This window comes from Dendrobium catenatum, unplaced genomic scaffold (genome assembly GCF_001605985.2).
Source record: "Dendrobium catenatum unplaced genomic scaffold, ASM160598v2 fragScaff_scaffold_1653, whole genome shotgun sequence".
Classification (NCBI taxonomy): Eukaryota; Viridiplantae; Streptophyta; class Magnoliopsida; order Asparagales; family Orchidaceae; genus Dendrobium; species Dendrobium catenatum.
Window position 1 is genome coordinate 48,446 of NW_021320115.1, and position 26,167 is coordinate 74,612.

The 26,167-nt window shown below is 36.6% G+C and overlaps 1 protein-coding gene and 1 long non-coding RNA gene across 11 annotated transcripts in view; both read right to left on the bottom strand.

The window, feature by feature from the left end:
• Positions 1 to 13,826, bottom strand: part of LOC114581325 — a 40,590-nt gene extending 26,764 nt beyond the window's left edge. The window contains exon 1 of the long non-coding RNA XR_003703242.1: positions 12,947 to 13,826. This is a non-coding gene — a long non-coding RNA (uncharacterized LOC114581325). The remainder of the gene's footprint in view (positions 1 to 12,946) is intronic.
• Positions 1 to 23,352, bottom strand: part of LOC110102165 — a 49,518-nt gene extending 26,166 nt beyond the window's left edge. For 2 of the 10 annotated variants that reach the window (XR_003703223.1, XR_003703221.1), the window contains exon 1: positions 1,362 to 1,611. The gene's annotated coding sequence lies outside the window, so the exon portion shown is untranslated. Of the gene's footprint in view, positions 1 to 1,361; positions 1,615 to 23,015 lie in introns of those variants that run through there. The other 8 variants (XR_003703236.1, XR_003703226.1, XR_003703241.1 and 5 more) reach the window with 7 other exon arrangements.
• Between the last annotated feature and the right edge of the window lie 2,815 nt (positions 23,353 to 26,167).

Here is a 26,167-nt window from a genome sequence, read left to right on the forward strand (position 1 = left end):
GCCAATTAAGAAATTATTAAAATAACACTTAAATAATTAAAAGTGCAATTAGTAATTAAATGACTAATTAATTCAAAACATAATTAAATAAATATTTAAATAATTACAAGAATAATTAGCAATAAAAAACTTACAAAAAATAATACATAAATAAGTAATTAAAAAATTAATATTGTAATTAATAATTACATTATTAATAATTAAACTAACTACTAATAGTACTACTTATAACTGTAACTTATTGAGAATAACTAAATTTGAAATTAATAAGTTACCTTTTCAATTCTAAATTATGTTGCCAAGCAGTTTCACAGAATGTAGCACCCTCTGAATTTACTAAATCCAGATTCACTGGATTTCCTAAATCCTACTTGTTGCTAAACAGCACAAATAATCCATCCATAATAAGCATGTGGAAGAATAATCACCTAGTGGCCTGGTGGTCCCATAACTTTAATGAAATCATCACCAAAGCATCAGCTCAAGACAGATAATTTTGGAGTGGAAAAATGAGTTTTTCAGTTGGAGATGCCCTTACGAGCAACATATAAAACCACAGCTAGTAGATAGATACAGATCAAGTCGAGATTTTAAATATGCAAATGAGATAATTTTGAGTGATGTGTACGTAAATCCCCAAAATTGAAATCGAAAAAAACAAGCGCATGTGAACAGCGGTTGCATGCAGCGAATACCACAGCATACCATCCAAGCTGCTCAATTGCCATAGGTTTATATACATTTGCAACAAAACAGCAGTTCAAACGCCATCATCTCTCCCCAAAAATACAACTACAGAGATTTTTATGCAAATATCTAAAATCCGACCCTTTTGGTTCGGTCTGTAGCAATCATACCATCTAGGGTTTCCAATAACTCAGATTTCCATCCTCATTGCCTCTTGGGTTCATTTACTGAACATGAATTAGTCGAATAAGCTCGCTAAAAAGGGGAGAAATCGTTACTTTAGCAGCGAGCTCCTGTCGTGACAACCCATCGGACAGGAACAACGTCGTCCAAGAAAGCGAAGAAGCTTCCTTCAGCAATTCTTTCAAAACTCTACTTCACGCCAACCACGCGAAGCCGAAGCAGAAATACCGTGTACATTCTGCTTAATCGCTATATGTGTATATACATTTGCAACCAAACAGCCTCTAAAATGACATCATTTCTCCTCAAAAGAACAACTACAGAAGATTTTTATACACATATCCCAAATCCGCCCCTTTCTTCAACTCTAAAGCAATCATACCTTCTAGGGTTTCCAATAACTAATGGATTTCCATCCTCAGTGTCTCTTGGGTCATTAACTGAGCAAAACTCAGTCAAACAATCGCTCTAAACGGGAGAGATATCGTTACCTTCGCGGCGAGCTCCTGTCGTGACTTCCGATCGACAGAAACAACGTCGTCGAAGGAGGCAAAAAAAGCTTCCTTTAGCGACTCTTTCAAAACTCTACATCAAGCGAAGCACACGAAACCTAGCAGAAGCATCAATGAAGAAATGGCGAAGAAGAAAGCAAACCTAGCCTAAGGTAAGGAGCTGTTTGGCATCGGGTTTGCCTAGAGATTTTATGCAGGATTTAAGGTAAATCCAGCTAAACATTTTTTTAGATCACGTAATAAATCCGCCCGTAAATCCGAATAAATCGCTAACGGCTATTTGATATTTGATTGGTTTAATTTTAATGGGATTTCCAGAATCTAAATCTTATTAATTTTAATGGAATTTTTTAGACACGTAAAAATCGCCCGTAAATCCGAATAAATCCGCTAACGGCTATTTGATATTTGATTGATTTAATTTTAATGGGATTTCCATAATCTTATAAATTTGGATTTACTAAATATTTAAGATTAATAATTCTGAAAAATTATTTGAGATGATAAATGTTAAATATGGCATTTAAAGATTTAAGTGTGAAGAAGATAAATATAAATTAAATTAATAATTAAAAATAAAAATTAATATGTTATTAATTTAGTGAAATATTAAATACACATTACTTATTAATTATTATTTACAATATCAATTATATATTTAATAATATATATTTTAAGTTATATTAAATTAGCTAATTATTCAATTAAGTTAAATAAAATAATTAATTTATGCACTTTTTTTGGGACATTTAGGCAAATAAAGACAAACTCATATATACGTCATATACATATGACTCGAACCTTTAAAACCCTTAAGTTCGTAGCATAAGCTTTCTCAACCATTAGATCAAAGTGAGCTGTGTTATGCAGTAATCATACTATTAATTATTTATTATTATTAAATTATTTATATTTTAAATTATATTAATTAAGTTAATCAATAATAACTTTAAGGAGTCTAGGGTTTGCCTTTCATCTTCTCTTTTCATTGTTGTTGTGCGGTGCTTTGTTGCTTTGCAGGAGGTGCAGAGATTGCACGCGTTGCTTTCTTCGGCTCCTTCGTGGCTGTTCGACTTCGCTCCTTCAACGATTTTCCCCTTCATGTTGAATCGAAGTTATGACATTTTGATCGGAAAGCAACACTGGAGCTGTCTAGCTGTGAAAGGTAACGTTCTCCCTTTCACGCGCTTCTTTGGCCAAAATCCCATAATCTGACGAAAGCATTTGTGGGTCAAAAGTTCACGCGAGCTTCACGACACGACGCCGCGCGGAAGGAACTTCGAGCAGCCGTAAATCACATTAAATTAACAAAAACATGGGATTAGGATTTTATCAGGATTTACTTGGAATTTATGCCATAAATTTGTAAATCCCAGATTTTACAATCCCCTCTCTTGAAGCTTTTGTGAGAGCTTGAGAGAGAGTTTGTGAGTTTGTTGGAGCCTAGGATAGGCCACTCGTCGTACCCAACAGTCACCTCCGGTGGCTCTTGGTTTATCTCCCTTCTTCCTTTTTCTTCTACCCACATCCACCGCCGGCCATTCCCCACCACCAACCACCACCTCCTAACCGCACCCACCCAAGCCCAACCTCAGCATATCATCAAGAACCCCCACCGTCCCTTCATCCCGCCGGCCTCCACCTTAACCGCCGGCCTCCCCTTTTCCCCACCGCCATCCCCTCCACCAATCACCGGTCCCTTCCTGCCTTCTCCACATTTTTTTGAATTTCCAAATTCAAAGTGGAAGTTTCCAAATTTGTCCAACGCCAAATTAGGAAAGTTTCAATGAGGTTTCAATTTCAAATTTGAATTTGAGAAAATTTTCATCATTAATTAGTTGGAGTGGATTTGGAAACGCATAACTCTTTTTCCGCTAACCCCCACTCCCTCTCTCCATGCCGCCGGCCTCCCACATGGTCCCCCCTCCTTTAATGCTCCATTAAAGCTCCTAATTACATGGTTTTGAAAATTCAAATCTCAAATTTTTTCCTCCACTTTCACTTAAAATCTGAGAATAATTTTTGGTATGGAGATATAATATTATTTCTTCATCCCATCTAGTCCTTGCCTAACCCTAGCCTCCTCCTCCCTCCCACCGTCACCTCCTTCCCTCTCTCTCTCTCTCTCGTGCATTCTCTCTTTACATGATATTGATTTATGGTCGACTCAAGGTGTGATTCCGATCTTGCATCCAACGGTCAAGGCATCGTGGATCTTCTCCACTTTCCATCGTCGGGGTGATTTCAATCCTTGACGGATCCCTAGAGATTCCTTCTCCCCGTAGTGCTTGGTGAAGAAGACCAACGAACGGTACGTGGTATTTCACGACGTCTCTCCGGGAAGGTGGTCTTCTTTCTTGATTCACTTACTTTCAAATTCTACTTACTTTATTGAGGTTTGTTCAAGCAAGAGATTGTGTCTACTAATTGTCATCCATTAGTAATCGTAGGTTTGTTACTTTTTTGCTATTAGATCTCATTGTTATGTCTTGGTTAAGTTGGAAACTACTCAACATGCAATGTTTTAATTTTTCTACGTGTTTTGATTTAGCTTAGTCTCTTGTGTGGCTTAGCCTAACGGAGTTGACCATTTATGAGTTTTACCTTGTAAGTTTCCAATTTAGCATGTAGTTCTGCATCATCCGGTATCAGAGCATGGTTAGGATAGGAATTTCTTTCTAGAAGACTTCCTAGGTTGTTTCCTAACTATTGTTTCTAATTTCTGCATACATAGTCTTGTTAGATTCATGCTAAATCTCATGTTATGCTTGCTGCCAGAAAAATTCCTGCACCGGTCAATGAGCTGTAGGTTCATCATTTAGTCATCTAAGTGCTGTCCATCTCTTCCTAACCTAATATTTTGCTTAGGGAACCTTAGCACCTTTGTGTAATTTGCTGTCCTAGTGATTTCCGCATCATTTGATGCCATTTTAAGTGTGTTTCCCTAGTGGTAAGCTGCTTTTTTCTCTTTAGAACCCCTGCTAAGTCTCCCATTGTGTCTAGGAATGGATCCAGAACAATTAGGAAGGACCTTAGACCTCTTAGTCGGTCAGATGAATACTATAAGCCAGCAGTTGAAGGAAAATCAAGCGGACCTAGCAGAGCTTCGTAGGAACACCACTGAGAGATTTGACACGTTAGAGCGAGCTAGAGAAAACCCAATTCCCTACACTCCTTCTAGACCTCCGTCCATGTTCGGGGATGACGTCTACCACGATGAGGGACCCCCTCGTGCCCATCATCGTGCTCCCTAATATGGACATAACCATCCTCACGACCCTGATGTACCACTCATGAAAATATCAAAGTGGATGCTCCTACCTTTGATGGCACGCTTGATCCCTAGCTCTTCCTGGACTGGGTCAAAGGTATGGACAGTTTCTTCAAGTGGTACAATATTTCTGAAGCAAGGAAGGTTAGCTTTGCGGAGAAGGTTAGCTTTGCGGAGATGAAGCTCTCAGGTAGGGCAAGTAAATTTTGGTCTAATTTAGAAAGCCTCAGGGAAGCCCGCAATGAGTATCCCATTACTGATTGGCTCACTATGAAGCGGGAATTAAAACACAAGTATGTACCTCCGTCCTATTTTCCCCGACTGTTAGACAAGTGGAATAGGCTGACCAAGGGTGGAAAACCAGTCAAGGATTACATCGCATCCTTTGATGATTACTTGATTAGAAGCAAAGGGGAGACCGCTGCTACCCCCGCGCAGATTCTGTCCATGTTCCGTACTGGGTTGCGAGATGATCTTCGCAATAAACTGTTTGCCCGGTACGTCACTACCTTGGAGAATGCGTATAGTATTGTTCTAGACCTTGAAGAGAGTCGGTCCCAGCAACCAAGCCGGTCCCATGATGTTAGGCACTCATATAGGCCTTCTGGTAGTTCCACCCCTCACACTCCTACCATACGACCTCCACCTGGGAGCACCAGCCGACCACTCACCGGCCCTCCTGCTCCCCGATCTGATGTTAGACCCAAACCACCCACCCCAGATACACCTCGGTCCAATCCCAGGATCAAGTGCTTTCGATGCCAGGGGTATGGGCATATCGCTTCTCAATGCTCCAGTCCTTACAAGATTTCTATCGTCGAGGAGATTATTGAGGACGATCCTGAACTCGAGGGTGATCAAATCCATCAGGTCGATGATGAAGGTGAATTCTTTGAGGAGGACGAGGACACCGCCATCCTCCATTGCCTTCAGAGACTGGATACCTCTCCCATCTATGTGGTGAGATGTGCACTATCCCAACCCACCCCCACTGATGACTGGCGAAGGACCACCATTTTTCATACCTATACAAAAATCAAGGATAAGAACTGCAAGGTCATCGTGGATAGCGGTAGTTGCATCAATGCTGTGTCTTCCGGCATGGTATCCAAGTTAGGACTTGCTCCCTGATGATCTCCCAGATAGGTTACCTCCACTTAGGGATATTCAGCATACCATAGACTTTGTTCCTGGAGCCTCACTCCCGAACCTGTCCCATTATCGCATGAATCCTACTGAGCACGCTGAGCTCAAGAAGCAGGTAGAGGAGTTACTGCAGCGGGGTTTTATTAAGGATAGTCTTAGTCCCTGTGCAGTACCAGCCCTTCTTACCCCTAAGAAGGATGGAACTTGGCGAATGTGTTTTGATAGCCGTGCTATTAACAAGATCACCGTAAAGTACCATTTACTGATCCCGAGATTAGATGATATGCTAGATATGATGTCGGGTGCCATATTATTTTCTAAGATAGACCTGAAGAGTGGATACCACCAGATCCGGATTCGACCCAGGGATGAGTGGAAGACCACGTTCAAAACAAAAGATGGCCTTTATGAGTGGTTAGTCATGCCCTTTGGATTGAGTAATGCCCCTAGCACTTTTATGAGGGTTATAACTCAGGTGTTGCGCCCCTTTATGGGTAAGCTTGTTGTCGTCTACTTTGATGACATACTTATCTATAGCCATTCTGTTGATCAGCACCTGGACCACCTTAGGCAGGTTTGTGATGTCTTGAGGAAAGAGTAGTTTTATGCCAATCCTAAGAAATGTACTTTCCTCGTAGACCGAGTCATCTTTCTAGGATTTATTGTGTCTGCACAAGGGATTTCTGCTGACCCTGATAAGGTTAGAGCCATAGTTGACTGGACCATTCTTCAGAACATCCGGGAAGTTCGCAGCTTCCACGGATTAGCTACCTTATATAGAAGATTCATCCGAAATTTCAGCACCATAGTATCTCCTATCACTGACTGTCTGAAGAAGGGTGATTTTCATTGGACCCCAGCTGCCACCAGAGCATTCGATGAGATAAAGAAACGAATGGTGGAAGCCCCAGTGATGAGACTTCCTGACTTCTCTAAAGTCTTCAAAGTGACCTGCGATGCTTCGGGGGTCGGAATTGGAGGAGTCCTCTCCCAGGAGGGTCACCCTGTAGCATATTTCAGCGAAAAGCTGAATGATATTAGGCAGCGTTACTCCACTTATGACAAGGAATTCTACGCCGTGATCCAATCCCTCCGCTACTGGCGGCACTACTTGCTCCCACAAGACTTCGTCATCTTTTTGGATCACGAAGCTTAGAGATACATTAATTCTCAAAAGAAACTAAATGCCCGACATGACCGTTGGGTAGAATTTCTTCAGGAGTACACTTACACTCTTAGGCACAAGGCAGGGGTCGAGAATAAAGCTGCTGACGCTCTCAGCCGACGAATGATGACTACTCTTGAGTTGAGAGCAGAAGTTGTGGGTTTTGATCAGATGAGGATGGATTATCTTGAGTGCCCAGACTTCAAAGAGATTTACTCTTCCCTGTCCACAGGCAGGACGCGCCTCGTGGAAGATTTCCTATTGGAGGATGGTTACCTTTTCAAAGCCCAAAAGCTTTGTATACCTCGCACTTCCCTTAGGGAATTCCACGCTGGGGGCCTTGCTGGACACTTCGGGAGAGATAAGACGATTGAGGCAGTTGAGTACCGTTTCTATTGGCCGAGCCTTAAGAGAGATGTTGGAAAGATGGTTGCTAGGTGTCACACATGTCAGTTATCCAAACAACGTAAACAGAACACTGGCCTTTACACTCCATTACATGTACCTAGTTGTCATTGGCAGGACGTCAGTATGGATTTTATCTTAGGCCTGCCAAAGACACTACGAAAGAATGATGCCATATGCGTAGTTGTAGATCGATTTTCCAAGATGGCTCATTTTCTCCCATGTTCCAAAACATCGGATGCCTCTCACACCGCCAAGCTTTACTTTAATCAGGTCGTCCGCTTGCATGGTTTACCCAAAACCATTGTATCGAATCGAGATGTAAAGTTCACTAGTTACTTCTGGAAAACCCTATGGATGAAAATGGTACCAAGCTACAATTTTCCACTGCCTTTCACCCACAGACCGACGGTCAGACAGAGGTAGTTAACAGGAGTTTGGGCAACCTGTTGCGTTCTTTGGTTGGGGATCATATTAGAGACTGGGACACTATCCTACCCACTGCTGAGTTTGCGTACAATAATTCTGTCAACCGAACCACGGGTCTAAGTCCTTCTGAGATTGTATACGGGTTTAAGCCTAGACAAACATTAGATTTGATTCCTATGAGTTCTAGGCATAGGATTTCTGAGTCAGCATCTGCATTTGCATCCCACTGCATGAACTGCATAAAAAAATTGCATAAAATATTTAAAAGAGCAACAAAGATTACAAGTTATATGTTGATTTAAAACGACGATTTAAAACTTTTAAAGTGGATGACTCCGTGATGGTACAGATCCGTCCGGAACGGTTCCCACAAAGAACCGTTAAGAAGCTACATGCCAAGAGTGCTGGGCCTTTTAAAATATTAAGGAAAATCAATGACAATGCATATGTGGTAGACCTCCCTGAAGATTTCAACATCAACCCGACTTTTAACATTGAGGATATAGTTGCTTACGAAAGCACTGATTTCAATCCACCCAACCCATTTTTGCAACAGCCTGATATAACCCCACCATTGAAAAACCCAAATTTGCCCCCCCCCCCTTCCCACCATTCCTAAATTACCCATGGCTGATAAAGTGGACACAGTTTTGAGTGATGACATTATCTCTACAAAGGAAGGTGGAAGAAGAAGGTACTTGATCAGGTGGAGAGGAAAACCTGAATCGGAGGACACGTGGATAGACCGCGAGGAGCTGCAGCGGGCAGACCCAGATGCTTTGGAGCTTTACGAGAGAGACTCTTACTCGACGGAGTCGAGTTTTCTCCCACCCCGGGAGAGTGATGGGGACATCAGTTGGAAAGTCTACCGTCGACGTGGCCGTAGATCTACGGCCACGATCTATCCGATGTACTTTTGATTTTAGTATTGTCATTTTCTTATTGATGTATTTATTTCAGCATTTTTCCCACTTTCCGTGGATCTTCTCCACTTTCCGTCGTCGGGGTGATTTCAATCCTTGACGGATCCCTAGAGATTTCTTCTCCCCGTAGTGCTTGGTGAAGACGACCAACGAACGGTACGTGGTATTTCACAATGTCTCTCTGGGAAGGTGATCTTCTTTCTTGATTCACTTACTTTCAAATTCTACTTACTTTATTGAGATTTGTTCAAGCAAGAGATTGTGTCTACTAATCGCCATCCATTAGTAATCGTAGATTTGTTACTTCTTTGCTATTAGATCTCATTGTTATGTCTTGGTTAAGTTGGAAACTACTCCACAAGCAATGTTTTAATTTTCCTATGTGTTTTGATTTAACTTAGTCTCTTGTGTGGCTTAGCCTAACGGAGTTGACCATTTATGAGTTTTACCTTGTTTTAATCACGAATAACTAAAATCTGAAATTGTTCTTAAACTATCTTGTGCAAGTTTTCAATTTAGCATGTAGTTCTACATCAAACTGTCATATTGCACCTGCTTTATTATGCTAATAAACAAACCAGCTGCAAGAAAGAGCTCACAAAGATATCTTAATCCATTTTTCCAACAAAGTCAATTGAGAATAAAAAACTAGACATATCCATCTAAAAATATGCTATCCTCGCCCTTCAGCATTTTAGACTTTTTAGTAGAAAGACAAAAAATCAGTTTGGTAAATAGTTAAGATTTAGGTGGTATGTATATAGCAGCCACATAATTTTTTAAGCCACATAAATCTTATGGCTGTCTTAAATCATATTTTCTCACGTTTTAAGCTAAAACCCACTCAAACTTATGGGATGAAGTGAAGGAATGCATCGGGCTTGTTGTGTGATAAAAAAGTACCACTCAAACTTACGGGAAAATTATATAAGATGGTGGTTAGACCTGCAATGCTTTATGGCACAGAATGTTGGCCATTAAAAGAGAAGCGTAATATTAAGTTAGGTGTTGCAGAGATGAGAATGCTCAGGTGGATGAGTGGCTTTAATCTTAGAGATAGGTCATGAAATGAGCATATACGAGAAAAGATCAGAGAAGCTCCAATGACAGATAAAATTAGAAAGAGTCACCTTAGATGGTTTGGTCACATAAAATGGCGGCCTTCAGATGACTCGGTTAGGAGAGTAGATATATTAAATTTAACCTATGTTAGTAAGGTACAGGTAGACCAAAAAAAACTTGGTTAGAAAATATTAGAAATGACCTTTCTTTATTAGATCTAAATGAGATTTTGACTCTTAACCAAATACAATGGAGAAAAAGGATTCATATAGCCAACCCCACGTAGTGGGATAAAGGCTTTGATGTTGTTGTTGTTGTGTAGTTTAAAGCTAAAACCCAAATTTAGTAAAATCCTTGGGGGAGTAGGATTTAAAAAATGTTCACTTCTCCTTGACGTGCACTTTCTCTCCTTCATTTAAACCTTAAATCTAAAAAAAAAAATCGAGACAATTTACAAGAACTAAACCATATTTAACTTCTTTCATGCCACACAATTTCCAAAACTTGTCGTCACAAAGATTTGTTAAATTTTAATTTACACTATTTATCTAAATTAAATCTCTTATAGCCAAACAGCATCACAGGATTTTGCATGTTAAAACTTAGAATTGGAGGAAGAAACAGGATTTAACACAAACGTAATATTGCATTTCAATATTTTGTTTGGCACAATTTAACCTTAATCTAGATTAAATCTCAATTAAATCTGGCAGCCAATCATCGCCTACGCTTTTCAATGATACTCCTGGCATTCGCTCTTGACATATATCAGAGAGGAAAAGATGCGTCCAGGTCACATTAACCTGATTAATACATCACATTTCCCTGAAGAAAAAAGGATAATATAGTCTGTGTAACAAACTAAAAGAAACATCTCCCAGCAAATTACTAATAGAGTTATGCGGAGAGAACACAAACCAGATTGCATGGTTAGATGTAAGCAAATACATAGCGCAATAACCATGATAATAATTGGAGAAATCCAAATCTATCCTCTCAAATGCTCCCTTCAGTAATAAACAGAGGAAGCAGACCACATCAGCAAGTAAAAGCTCATAGGATATCGCACACAGGTAAATGGAAAAAGAGCCGATTCCATTGCCTCCTTCAGATCCTAACTTCAAATCAAAGCCACAGGTATAGAAAGTATGATATAGTGAAACTTAAGTGAACAAAACCTTGACTGTAGCTGATTGCACCGTACAATAATATTCATTTTGTAGACTAAATCCCGACAATTTTCTCATTAAACAAAATAAAATTGCAGATACAAACTTACAACAGCACATCTATAGTCTGAAATTCTCATCTTTCGCCCAAAAATTTACAAAACTTTTTCCACCTTTTTTGATATAAATACCGAATTTAGTAAATCATACAGTTCAATGAATTTACTGGATTTGGCACAAAAAGCCCGCGAAGGTCAAAAAGATGTTTACCTTCGCATTGAAAGACCTCCAGTCATTGCTTCCGATCCAATAGGAAGAACGTTGTCAAACTATCACGACTTCCAATCCGATGGGAAAGTAAAGTTGTCAAAGAAGGCGAAGAAGCTTAAGTAATAGAATACTTAAAAGATTATTTAGATAATTAATAGTATAACTAGCAATTAAGAAATTATTAAAATAACACTTAAATAATTAATTAAATCATTTATAGTCGGTATTAGTTAAATATTTTGTTATTTCAAACAATAATTAGATCTCTTTTATGTGCTAGCATTGAATTTAAATGAGCAATACTTTAACCAACTTTCTTTCTAATTTCTAATCGTAACTCCTAGTAGTTTCACATCAAAATTAGGCTCAGACTTGCCCTATTTAGATCATCATATTAATTTAAGAATTAGAATGTACGCAATAGCTTTCTTTGGGCATTATTGTAATATGTTGAAACCAACTTCCAGGAACACATTGTTGAAGCTTCAAATGATGTTGTTCATGAACATAAATGAACCGAACATATAAGTGTTCAAGCTTGTTTATTTAAGGATCGAGTATTTAAAATGTTGTTCAAGTTTGTTTGTTTAGTTAGTTAAACGATCACAAACGAGCTTTAATCGAACCGAGAATCGAGTAGCACGTCGAACGCTTGGTTCGCTTGCAGCTCTGGAGGTGCACCTGCACCTTTCTAAACATTTATTTTACTAGGCATACCACCTAAAATTGTAAATGTATAGCAACAACAGTTTCCCGCAGAGGATTCCATACACAGGCCATCCATGTTGCTCAATGGCATTAAACCTACTCCCACTTGAAACCAAACAAACTCCAAAAATGTCGTCCTTTCTCATTGAAAGTACAAACTATAATCTTCCAAGCTTTCCCATCATCCATGAAGTTTCCAACTATGATTTTCATATTTTCCGATTTTTTTTCTGCTTTCCTACGTAGTGACATTGATAAGTGTTTAGATGATTGGATTAATTGGAAGGAAATGAAGGAAAAACAAGGGATTAAATAAGAGATTATCCCTGCTTTGGGGCACTTTGGCCCAAAAGTCATTTTGAAGGATTTTAGCCAAAATAAAAATATCTGGGAAATATTCGTCTAGGGGTATTAGGAAGAATCTATAGTCAAATTTTACAAAAAGAATAAAGATCACAAATAGACAAAAATTCCCTTTGATGCATCATTAAAAAGGTGTTTCCCAGCTAACATAGTGAAAAATAGAGGGTGCACATAACCATTCCAAAGCATCGTCTGCTTCACAAATCCAGATGCAAAGCAACTCTGAAAAAAAAATAACAAACAACAATGCATCGCAGCTTGCAGTAAGTTCTCAACTCAATAACCAACAAACAAATCTCAGTTGCAACCAAAAAGCCCACAGACTATTTTAAATCTCATAGGGGAATTAAGTTAATGTGTCATATATTAAAACAATGGGAGAGAGTAATTGAGCATAAATTATGACGTGATACAAATGTTTCTCAAACTCAATTTGGATACATGCTGGATAGGTCCACTATGGAAGCTATACATTTCTTGAGAGGTTTGATGGAAAAAATATAGAGAGAATAAGGAGAATCTCCATATGATATTTACTGATTTAGAGAAAGCATATGATAAAGTTTCAAGAGAAGTGCTTTGGAGAGTTCTAAAAAAGGAGTTAATAATGCTTATATTTAAGTTATTAAGGATATGCATGTAAGAGCTGTTACCTGTGTTCAAGCACAAGGATGTTTGACCAAATATTTTTCCTATTTCAGCTGGATTACATCAAGGATCAGCTCCAAGCCCGTGCTGGATAGGTCCACTATGGACATTTGCAAGAGAAACTCAGACAGAATGCTATACAAGCTGTTAAACCGCCATGGGCCTGACCCATTTGCAACCAAGCAGCCTCTAAAATGCCATCATTTCTCACTGAAAGAACAAACAAGAGAGCTTTTTTACAAAAATCCTAAAGTTAATCCCTTCTTCACGTTTTTAGCAATCATAACCTTTTGAGTCCAAAATAAAAGGAAATGTTTCGATCAACAAACTAAGGAAAATCATGATTAAAAAGCCCACACAATTAAACCATAGGTGCAATAAATCAATCGCAATGCAAGGATGTTGTGGTGATTGCACAGTACAATTATAGTACCTGTACAAGATCGTAATCCAACCTTACAAAAAACTGATAAACAAACCAGCTGCAAGAAAGAGCTCACAAAAATATCTTAATCCATTTTTCCAACAAAAGTAAATTGAGAATAAAAAACTAGACATATCCATCTAAAAAGATGCTATCCTCACCCTTTAGCATTTTAGACTTTTTAGAGGAAAGAAAAAAATTAGTTTGGTAAATAGTCAAGATTTAGGTGGCATGTATATAGCAGCCACATAATTTTTTAAGCCACATAAATCTTATGGCTGTCTTAAATCATATTTTTCTCACGTTTTAAGCTAAAACCCACTCAAACTTATGGGATGAAGTGAAGGAATGCATCGGGCTTGTTGTGTGATAGAAAAATAACACTCAAACTTCCGGGAAAATTCTATAAGATGGCAGTTAGACCTGCAATGCTTTATGGCATAGAATGTTGGCCATTAAAAGAGAAGCACAATATTAAGTTAAGTGTTGCAGAGACTAGGATGCTCATGTGAATGAGTGGCTTTACTCTTAGAGACAGGTCATGAAATGAGCATATACGTGAAAAGGATGGAGTAGCTCCAATGGCAGATAAGATAAGAGAGAGTCGTCTTAGATGTTTTGGTCACATAAAACGGCGGCCTTCAGATGACTTGGTTAGGAGAGTAGATATATTAAATTTAACCTATGTTAGTAAGGTACAGGTAGACCAAAAAACACTTGGTTAAAAAATATTAGAAATGACCTTTCTGTATTAGATCTAAATGAGATTTTGACTCTTAACCAAATACAATGGAGAAAAAGGATTCATATAGCCAACCCCACGCAGTGGGATAAAGGCTTTGATGTTGTTGTTGTTGTGTAGTTTAAAGCTAAAACCCAAATTTAGTAAAATCCTTGGGGGAGTAGGATTCAAAAAATGTTCACTTCTCCTTAAAATGCACTTTCTCTCCTTCATTTAAACCTTAAATCTTAAAAAAAAAATTTCGAAAATGGTGTTGTTTGGATACAGGATTTATGCATGATTTGAGCAGGATAAATGTTAAATCATGCCAAACACCCAAAAAAAAATTCCGCTTAAATCTCATCAAGTTAAATAAACTTTTTTCCACCTTTTTTGATATAAATACCGAATTTAGTAAATCATATAGTTCAATGAATTTACTGGATTTGGCACAAAAAGCCCGCGAAGGTCAAAAAGATGTTTACCTTCGCATTGAAAGAGCTCCAGTCATTGCATCGGTTGTCAAACTATCACGACTTCCAATCCAATAGGAAAGTAAAGTTGTCAAAGAAGGCGAAGAAGCTTTAGTAATAGAATACTTAAATGATTATTTAGATAATTAATAGTATAACTAGCAATTAAGAAATTATTAAAATAACACTTAAATAATTAATTAAATCAAAAAATAACTAAATAATTATTTAAATAATTATCAGAACACATAGTAATCAAATACTTACAAAAATAAAACATAAATAAGTAATTAAATAATTAGTATTGTAATTATTAATTAAATTATTTGATAATTAAACAAACTACTAATTATATTATTTATAACTGTAACTTATTAACAGTAACTAAATTTGAAATTAATAAGTTACCTCTTTCAATCCTAAATTATATTGCCAAACAGTTTCACAGAATTTACCAGTATATAACATCTTTGTTGCCAAACAAATTGCAAGATTTAGCACCCTCAGCATTTAGTAAATCCAGATTCATTGAATTTCCTAAATCCAACTTGTTGCTAAACAGACCTAATAATCCATCCATAATAAGCATGTGGAAGAATAATCACCTGGTGGCCTAGTGGTCCCATAACTTTAATGAAATCATCACCAAAGCATCAGCTCAAGCCAGAATTTTGGAGTGGAAAAATGAGTTTTTTGGTTGGAGATGCCCTTCCGAGCAACCATATAAACCACAGCTAGTAGATAGATTCAGATCAAGCAAAGATATTAAATATGTAAATGAGATAATTTTGAGTGATGTGTACGTAAATCTCTCAAAATTGAAATTGTAAAATACAAGCGCATGTCAACAGCGGTTGCATGCAGCGAATATCACCAGCATGCCATCCAAGCTGCTCAATTGCAATAGGTTTATATACATTTGCAACAAACTAGCAGTTAAAATGCCATCATCTCTCTCCAAAGGAACAACTACATAGATTTTTATGCAAATATCTAAAATTCGCCCCTTTGGTCAGGATGGTAGCAATCATACCTTCTAGGGTTTCCAAAAACTCAGATTTCCATCCTCATTGCCTCTTGGGTTCATTTACTAAACAGGAATTAGTAGAATAAGCTCGCTAAATAGGAGAGAGATCGTTACCTTCGTGGCCAGCTCCTGTCGGGACAACGCATCCGAGAACAACGTCGTCCAAGGAAGCGCAGAAGCTTCCTTCAATGACTCTTTCAAAACACAACTTCAATCCAAGCACACGAAGCCAAAGCAGAAATACTGTGTACAATCTGCTCAATCGCTATATGTTTATATACATTTGAAACCAAACACTCTAAAATGACATCATTTCTCCCCAAAACAACAACTACAGAAGATTTTTATACACATATCCCAAATCTGCCCCTTTCTTCAGCTCTAAAGCAATCATACCTTCTAGGGTTTCCAATAACTCAGGGATTTCATCCTCAAATTTTCTTGGGTCGTTAACTGAGCAAAACTCTGTCAAACAACCGCACTAAACGAGAGAGATATCGTTACCTTCGTGGCGAGCTCCTCTCGTGACTTCTAATCCAACAAGAACTAGGTCGTCGAAGGAGGCAAAGAAGCTTCCTTTAGCGACTCTTTCAAAACTCTACTTCAAGCGAAGCACACGAAACATAGCAGAAGCATCAATGAAGAAAATGATGAAGAGGAAAAGCAAACCCTAGCCCAAGGGGCTGTTTGGGAATTTAAGTCGGATTTACGCTAAATCCAGCAAAACAGTTTTCGTGCGCGTGTTAAATCCCGACGATACTAAATCCCTCGGTTTAGTAGATTTTTGGGATTTGGCAAAAGGAAGAACCTTCGCAGCCAGCGAGCTCCCGTTGTTGCTTCCTATCAAAATGTCGTAACTTCCGATCCGACAGAAAGGGAAAGTCGTCGAAGGAGTGAAAGTCCAACAGCCACGAAGGAGCCGAAGATGCGACGCGTGCAATCTCTACATCTCCTGCGAAGCAACGAAACCGAACAACAATGACGAAAAGAGTAGATGAAAGGCAAACCTAGATGCCTTTGAGTTATTATTGATTAACTTAAGTAATATAATTTAAAATATTAAAAAAAATAAATGTGAAATAATGCATAAATTAATCATCTAATTTACTAAATTGAATAATTGCCTAATATATTTTAATAGGAACACAATGGAGAAAAAGGATTCATTAGCCACCCCACGTAGTGGGATAAAGCCTTGATGTGTTGTTGTGTGTTGAATAATTTCTAATATATTACGTAATTAAATATTAATATAATTATTTTAAATAATATAACTTAATATATATTATTAAATATATAATTAATAGTGTAAATAATAATTAATAAATACCTTGTACTTACCATGTTATTAAATTCATAACACATTATTTTTAATTATAATTTTATTTTTAATTTATAATTATGCTCTTCACAATTAAATTTCTAACTGCCATAAATCTTAAAATTTGTTTTCAAACAGTTTTCAGGATTTAACAGGATTTAAGATTTGTCGTACCAAACAGTTTTCAGGATTTAACATCCTCAGAATTTATTAAATCTGGATTTATAGGATTTAATAAATCTCACTAAAGTTAAATCCCACTGGATGAGTTTTTAAACTGGCATTCGCTCTTGACATATATCAGAGAGGAAAAAGATGCATCCAGGTCACATTAACCTGATCAATAATACATCACACTTCCCTGAAGAAAAAAAGGATAATATAGTTTGTGTAACAAACTCAAAGAAACATCTCCCAGCAAATTACTAATGGAGTTATGCGGAGAGAACACAAACCAGATTGCATGGTTAGATGCAAGCAAATACATAGCGCAATAACCATGATAATAATTGAAGAAATCCAAATCTATACTCTCAAATGCTCCCTTTCAATCCTAAATCATGTATGTTGCCAAACAGTTTCACAGAATTTACCAGTATATAACATCTCTGTTGCCAAACAAATTCAAAGATTAAGAACCCTCATCATTTATCCAATTCACTGGATTTCCTAAATCCTGCTTGTTGCTGAACAGCCCTAATAATCCATCCATAATAAGCATGTGGAAGAATGATCACCTGGTGGCCAGGTGCTCCCATAACTTTAATGAAATCATCACCAAAGCATCAGCTCAAGACAAATAATTTTGGAGTGGAAAAATGAGTTTTTCGGTTCGCGATGCCCTTACGAGCAACATATAAAACCACAGCTAGTAGATAGATTCAGATCAAGTATAGATGTTAAATATGTAAATGAGATAATTATGAGTGATGTGTACATAAATCCCCCAAAATTGAAACCATAAAATTCAAGGGCATGTCAACAGCGGTTGCAAGCAGCGAATAACACCAGCATGCCATCCAAGCTGCTCAGTTGCCATAGGTTTATATACATTTGCAACAAAACAGCATTTAAAATGCCATCATCTCTCCCCAAAAGAACAATTACAGAGATTTTTATGCAAATATCTAAAATCCGCCACTTTCGTCAGGTCTGTAGCAATCATACCTTCTAGGATTTCCAATAACTCATATTTCCATCCTCATTGGCTCTCAGGTTCATTTACTGAACAGGAATTAGTCGAATAAGCTCACTAAATAGGAGAGAAGGAAGCGAAGAAGCTTTCTTTAGCGACTCTTTCAAAACTCTACTTCAATCCAAGCACGCGAAGCCAAAGCAGAAATATAGCGTACAATCTGCTCAATCGCTGTATGTTCATATACATTTACAGCCAAACAGCCTCTAAAATGACATCTTTTCTGCCCAAAAGAACAACTACAGAAGATTTTTATAGACATATCCCAAATCCACCCCTTTGTTCAGCTCTAAAGCAATCATACTTTCTAGGGTTTCGAATAACTCAGGGATTTCTATCCTCACTCTCTTGGGTCAGTAACTGAGCAAAACTCAGACAAACAATCGCACTAAATGGGAGAGATGTTGTTACCTTCGCGGCGAGCTCCTGTCATGACTTACGAACCAACAGAGGAACAACGTCATCGAAGGAGGCAATAAATTTAAGAATATATCAGCAGGTTGTATAATTGATTTGAACTAACCATTCTCTCTTACCTCCAAAATTTTAAATAAACCATTAGTATAAATCAGAACACAACAAAGCCTATAATGAAGGTTGTACTAGGCCAAATAACCAATGTAGAAGTACAGTAGAGAGAGAAATATTGAGGTAGAAGTATAAGCATATTTGAAGTTAATATATCTGACTGTAAAGAATAAAATCATCTATTATCAACATAGCCATGAAAAAAAAATTATGGTAGGATGTAGATTCAGTTATCGCAAAGCAAATCCAATTAAGAATCATTTAAGTAAAAATTATGCGTTTCAATTGATCGTAAGACAGCAATATAGGAGGCTCAGAATTGCCCAGTTTTCATCATCAAAATAATATAAAGGATGATAGTGCATGCAATCCGTTTGGTTTTGGGTCTGAAGAAAAAGATGACGATGATGATGATGATACGGTTGCTGCTGCTGGATTTATGTCCATTACTAGATGTCTACCTGATGCCATCATTTTTACCTTCGTCGCTCACCGACTACGGTCCTTCCGACTTACGTCGCCCGTCGACTACAGCCATTCAAACCAAGCAAGCACATCAACATTGATTCTTTGTATTCACATCATGTAATGTACTGTATAAGATGTACATCAAGCTAAGATCTTCCCCCAAGGAAGGGCCTCATTTGTAATCAACTGCTATACTAGTGGATTCATTCAAACTGGGCTAGGCCTCGTGGTTTTCCCCACTTTTTAGGGGTTTTCCACATAAAAATCTTGGTGTCCCATAAATGCTAGACCCTCTATCTTATCTGATTGCGTGCCAGATTTTCGTACAACGCTAAGGCATTTAACTTTATATTACTCTACCGCCGCGAATACTCCAGGACTTAACAATGATGATGATGATGATATCATTGCTGCTGCTGTTGATGAATTATCAAAATGAATACATGCAATATGAAATAGCAAGGAAATCGGTTGCCTGCATTTAGACCTTCCAGGATCACCTTGCCACATCCGCTTGGGCGCATCAACATAGCCCCTTCATGTAAGAAGACATTTACAACAAAACATTATGGTATAACTACAAATTTACTGATAAACACAGAATTTACACAAGAGGATGGCACAATGACTAAAAAGATGCAATTTGAACTGCCCAACTTCTTTTCTGGAAGATTCTGTTTATGGTGGCTACAAATAGGGGTGCAATTGAGTCGAGCCAACCATCAAGAAAAAGATACAGTACTGAGATAAATTTCATCAAAGTTATTGGGAAAAGCAACCCATACAGAATTTTGAAGGCAATAAAATTATGTTTCGATAAATCAATTGTTGAGGATGGCAAAAATCTCTATCTCAACCATTGCTGCCAGCCTGCCACCAAATGAAGCAACAAGGGATGTTCACCATAAAGCCAACACAAGCAACACATTTGGAAAGGAAGCAGGCAAGATAACATAGAGCAGAATGATAAACATAGTTGAAGTTGTTTACCAATATTTCCTCAGCATCTTTTGTGGTGCCACTATATGGGGCTGATAAATACAACAACTTATCTTCAGATTTGAACAAAAAATTGTATCTGTAAATATCAACCTTTCATTATGTTAAAATCCCAACCATCCCTTGGCCATTGATCCCACGACCAGCATGGGCATCCATGGAAAGCTTGTCTGAATATGCCGATCTCCTATATTTGGGTGGCTAATTTTTGAAGGATTAAATTAAGGAAATTATGCATGATTCTCTACTTATTTGTTTCTTTAAATAGGGATAGTTCTTTATAATAAACAAAAGCTTTTCCCTTTCCAATTCTCTAAATTTAACATGGTATCAGAGCAAGGCATCCGGGACTTCTTCAAAAACAAGATCATGAGAAAGGGGTGAGCTTGTTCTTGGGTACTGTTTCTTCCTGCTTACGTGCGTTAGAAAAATAATCATAATAATAATAATAAACAAGGCAATGATATACAAGTATCAACAGCAAGGCTTAATAAATATCTTGGCATTTTCATGCATCTGAGATTACATAACAAGATAAGTTGTAGCTACTAAAACGTAGCATGTAACAGAGTCACTTAAAAAAGTAAATCTTCACTAAAAATGCTTATACACCGCTAGCTCAAAGAGTAATTAAATGAAAACACCCGTAAAAACTTTTAGCAGGTTCTTGCAGACAAAACAAACTGAATAAATGAGGCTCAAATTTGCCCTATTTTGATCATGATATTCATTTCAGAATTAGAATGTACGCAATAGCTTTCTTTGGGTATTATTGTGATCTATTGAAATCAACTTCCTGGAACACGACGTTGAAGAAACAAAATCAAGGCAGAGGAAAATCGGTTGCCAATATTTTGACCTTCCAAGATCTCCTCGCCACGCTACATGGGCGTACCATCATAGCCTCTTTAAGTTAAAAGACATGCGCTCAGAACAGTACGAATGAACAACAGAATTACTTGTAAACTCAGACAGAATGTAATGGCAGAGGGGACGAAATAGAGAGAGCAAGCAAGTGTTGTAATAAGAGAACTTACTGGTTCTTCATAAAGAAGGATAATAACTGTGAAGCGCCTAGAAAATAGGCTGTATCAGTCATGCACCATTCTAAACATTTATTTTACTAGGCATACCACCTAAAATTGTAAATGTATAGCAACAAAAGTTGCCCGCAGAGGATTCCATCCACATGCCATCCATGTGGCTCAATGGCATTAAGCCTACTCCCACTTGAAACCAAACAAACTCTAAAAATGTAGTCCTTTCTCATTGAAAGTACAAACTATAATCTTCCAAGCTTTCCCCTCATCCATGAAGTTTCCAACTATGGTCTTCATATTTTCCCATTTGCTTTTCTTTTTTTCTTCTTTCATACGTAGATTGATTGAAACGATATGAAGGAAAAAAAAGGATTAAATTATATATATATATATAGAGAGAGAGAGAGAGAGAGATCAATAGCACCTAACCTGGTGCCATTTGAGAGATTTACATACATCCCTCAAATTCTTATATATTTATATATCTAACACCTAAATCTTTCCATTTACTTAGATAACACTGAAATCACTAAATCATATAAAAACTACCACTAATATTAACTTATTAAAAGCAAAACACATATTTTCATGGCTATGCTTTGATGTAATTTAAATATTAAAATGATAAATTAGTAAATATATTTAGTGATAACACTGAAATCACTAAATCATATACTAAATTTGAAATTAATAAGTTACATCTTTTCAATACTAAATTATGTTGCCAAACAGTTCTGAATTTACCAGTATATAACATCTTTGTTGCCAAACAAATTCAAAGATTTAGCACCCTCAGCATTTAGTAAATCCAAATTCATTGAATTTCCTAAATCCAACTTGTTGCTAAACAACCCTAATAATCCATCCGTAATAAGAATGTGGAAGAATAATCACCTGGTGGCCTGGTGGTCCCATAACTTTAATGAAATCACACCAAAGCAAAGCATCAGCTCAAGCCAGATAATTTTGGAGTGAAAAAATGAGTTTTTAGGTTGGAGATGCCCTTACGAGCAACATATAAACCACAGCTAGTAGATATATTTAGATCAAGTAGAGATATTAAATATGTAAATGAGATAATTTTGAGTGATGTGTACATAAATCCCTCAAAAGTGAAGTCGTAAAATACAAGCGCATGTCAACAGCGGTTGCATGCAGCGAATACCACCAGCATGCCATCCAAGCTGCTCGATTGCAATAGGTTTATATAAATTTGTAACAAAATAGCAGTTAAAATGACATCATCTCTCCCCAAAAGAACAACTACAGAGATTTTTTTATCCAAAATATCTAAAATCAGATTTCCATCCTCATTGCGAATACCAACAGAGATTTTTATGCAAATATCTAAAATCCGCTGCTTTCGTCAGGTCTGTAGCAATCATACCTTCTAGGGTTTCCAATAACTCAGATTTCCATCCTCATTTCCTCTTATGTTCATTTACTGAACAGGAATTAGTCGAATAAGCTCGCTAAACAGGAGAGAGCGGCGAGCTCCTGTCGTGACAACCCATCGGACAGAAACAACGTCGTCCAATGAAGCGAAGAAGCTTCCTTTAGCGACTCTTTCAAAACTTTACTTCAATCCAAGCACGGTAAGCCGAAGCAGAAATACCGTGTACAATCTGCTCAATCGCTATATGTTCATATACATTTGCAACCAAACAGCCTCTAAAGTGACATTATTTATCCCCAAAAGAACAACCACAGAAGATTTTTATACGCATATCCCAAATCCGCCCTTTTCTTCAGCTCTAAAGCAATCATACCTTCTAGGGTTTCCAATAACTAATGGATTTCCATCCTCGGTGTCTCTTGGGCCATTAACTGAGCAAAACTCAGTCAAACAATCGCTCTAAACGGGAGAGATGTCGTTACCTTCGCGGCGAGCTCCTGTCGTGACTTCCGATCCGACAGAAACAACGTCGTCGAAGCAGGCAAAGATGCTTCCTTTAGCTACTCTTTCAAAACTCTACTTCAAGCGAAGAATACGAAACCTAGCAGAAGCAGCAATGAATAAATGGCGAAGAGGAAAAGCAAATCCTAGGCGAAGAGGAAAAGCAAACCCTAGCCTAAGGGGCCGTTTGGTATCGGATTTGCCTTGAGATTTTATGCAGGATTTAAGGTAAATCCAGCTAAAAAGATTTTTTAGATCACGTAAATCCGCCTCTAAATCCGAATAAATCCGCCTGTAAATCCGAATAAATCCACTAACGGCTATTTTATATTTGAATGGATTTAATTTTAGTGGGATTTAATGAATCTTATAAATTTAGATTTATTAAATTTAAGACTAATAAATTTTGAAAAATATTTGATATAATAAATGTTAATTGATATCATCTATTGGTAGGTATAGCTTGTTCAATAATACAACATGAAATAAATATTAATTAGTTTCATAAGATGGTATGGACATGGTCCCAAAATTCAACATTTTTGAATGCTTACTCCTTGTAATTTTCCTTGAGATTATAAGTATAAGCTGCTTCCATTGTGTTCATTGGATGGAAGAATTAAAGCAATTAGCATATGGCATTTATATGATTCTGAAATGCATGAAATCTTATAAGGACAAACTTATCCACCTGACCATATGGTACAAAGCGCTAACCTCAATTTGGCATTCATTGTTACAAAGCCAAGTTTTTCTTAATTCATCCTATTCCATGGCCAATGAGAAGGATTAGAAATGGAGTTACAAGAAAAAAGCTAGACGAGATTTAGGCTTCATTTGGGACAGCTTTTATCTTGCTTCTTGAAGCAGATTTTTAGTATAAAAATTAAATCTTTTGCACTAAAAAGCTGCTTCAAGAAGCGGTAAAAAAGCCATCTCAAACAAAATCTTAATGCATACATTGTAAGACTAGAATGCAAATATATAACTTGAAATATTCAAAGAAATAAACAAGCTTCAAGACTTAACAAAATTATGTTGATGCTGCAACTTTAGGTCCATTATAAACTTAATAAGTACCTCTAGTATTTGGTCTACGATCTGCTTATATCAAGGATTAGTTATATATTATGATTTCTTATACTGTGATGGATCATTAGAAGCATTTTTTTTTTTCATGTTGCTCGGGTAATTGAGTGATTTTTAATATCTTCTATGGGGAAGGAAATCATACGGAGTTCGGACGTAGAGGAAGACATATATTCTTTTCTAGCCTGACCCGTTAACCCGGTTGACAATATGTGTTGTTTTGGTTAGAGGCCTTAGTTGCTCATGTTTGCAATATGTAGTTATCTTTCTTTATATTTTTTTTTTGCGGAAATTGAATTTATGGGTTCTCTTTTTTACTTGAATATTTCTTGTGATTCGTTGGTGTTTATTGTTAATTTTTTTATATTTTTCATGTGATAGGAATTAGTATGTCACAGAAAGATGTATTGTTAGGATCCAATAAAAAGAAAAAAATATTCTATTAAAGCCTATTTGGTATTCTATTTTATGAAGAATTTAATTAAAACAAAAAGAATTTTGTAGACTTTAAATTCTGTCGTTTTGATAAATCTTGTTTAACCCATTATTACTTAAATTTAAGTCTTGTTATATCCCCCATTCACATTGTTTTAACAGATTTAAAGATTTCTCCTCTCAGAAATCTTAAAACCCAAAACAAACAACCAAACAATTTATACAAATTATATTTCTATCATTCAAAACAATTTATACAAATTATATTTATATCATTCATGTGTCTTTATAAAATTTGAAAATTACAAATAAAACTTTTCAATATGAATAATTCACTTCTGGACTTTGGACTAAAATGACAACACAAACAAGGTATATTTTTTGTTTAAGTTAACTATTAACCTTTTAATTTTAAATATAATTTTTCTAATTATGATTTGTATCATATATATATAATATATATAGCGACATTTATAAGCGGCTGTGATCATTCCCCAAAAAAAATCCTAACAATCAAAGTTATAATACCAAAATAAATGTCCCACTTTGATGCTGGCACCTCTTCGTGTTCTTCTCTATTAAGGCCGCGTCCTTCTCTGATGGATTCACATATGTTGTGGTGGAGAAGAATTTTGAAAGAGTTGCAAAAAGAAACTTTTATTGCTTCTTCTACTACAAAGGATATGTTTTCTTCATTCACTCTTCTTTTACAACGCCGTTGGCTTTACTTTCTTTGCCACTAAAGAGGGTTATGAAAGTAGGCCGCTAAAAGAAGCTATTTTCTTTTCTAATAATGTTATTAGCAATTCACATGCTTCGCTTCATGAAAAAGAGTTTTAGAAGGAGTCGCTAAAAAGCTTCTTCACCTTCTTCTCGCTAGTGATTGAAAGTAAAGACTGCATGTCGCCACAAAGTAACAATTTTTCTTTCCTTGCAACCTTTTTGGCATATCATCACTATGTTTTTATTTTAATGAAAGTGCAGCTCACTTATCTTTTTACTAGTTTTTGCCTCTAAGAATTAAGTGTGAAATAAATATTATTTACTAATAATTCATCTTGGATGTTTGGTTAGTGTTATTGATAATAAATTAGATTGACAAGTAAATTAAAACATGAGCATATTTCTCTTTGTGATAATATAATAAAAATATTCAAAATTTGAATTTTTAATTACACGTGCATTAAGGTTAATGATTTGACATGCAATATTTTATTTTTAAAGAAACATATTTCACATCACCTTTATTAGTTCTTAATACATGATTTATGTGCTCTAGCTGTCAACATGAGGAGAAATCTTTCACAACATTTTTTTAATTAGTTGGCTTTGCTTTAAAGAAAACATATTTAACTTTTGAAACATCATTTATGAATAATTATTTTTCTCGACTTAAACTTGCTAGGCGACATAAATCTGTAACTTCTTGGAAAATTCTCTTAATGTAAAATGTCAAGCTCTTACTACTTAAAAGTAGCAACATATTTTATCTATTCTTCAAGCATCTCTTAATGTAAAATGTCAAGCTTATTGAGACAGCAATATACCAACAAACTATACGAGTTATTGTGACCTAGAGATAATGTATGAAGTTAAGGGTTGGTACTCA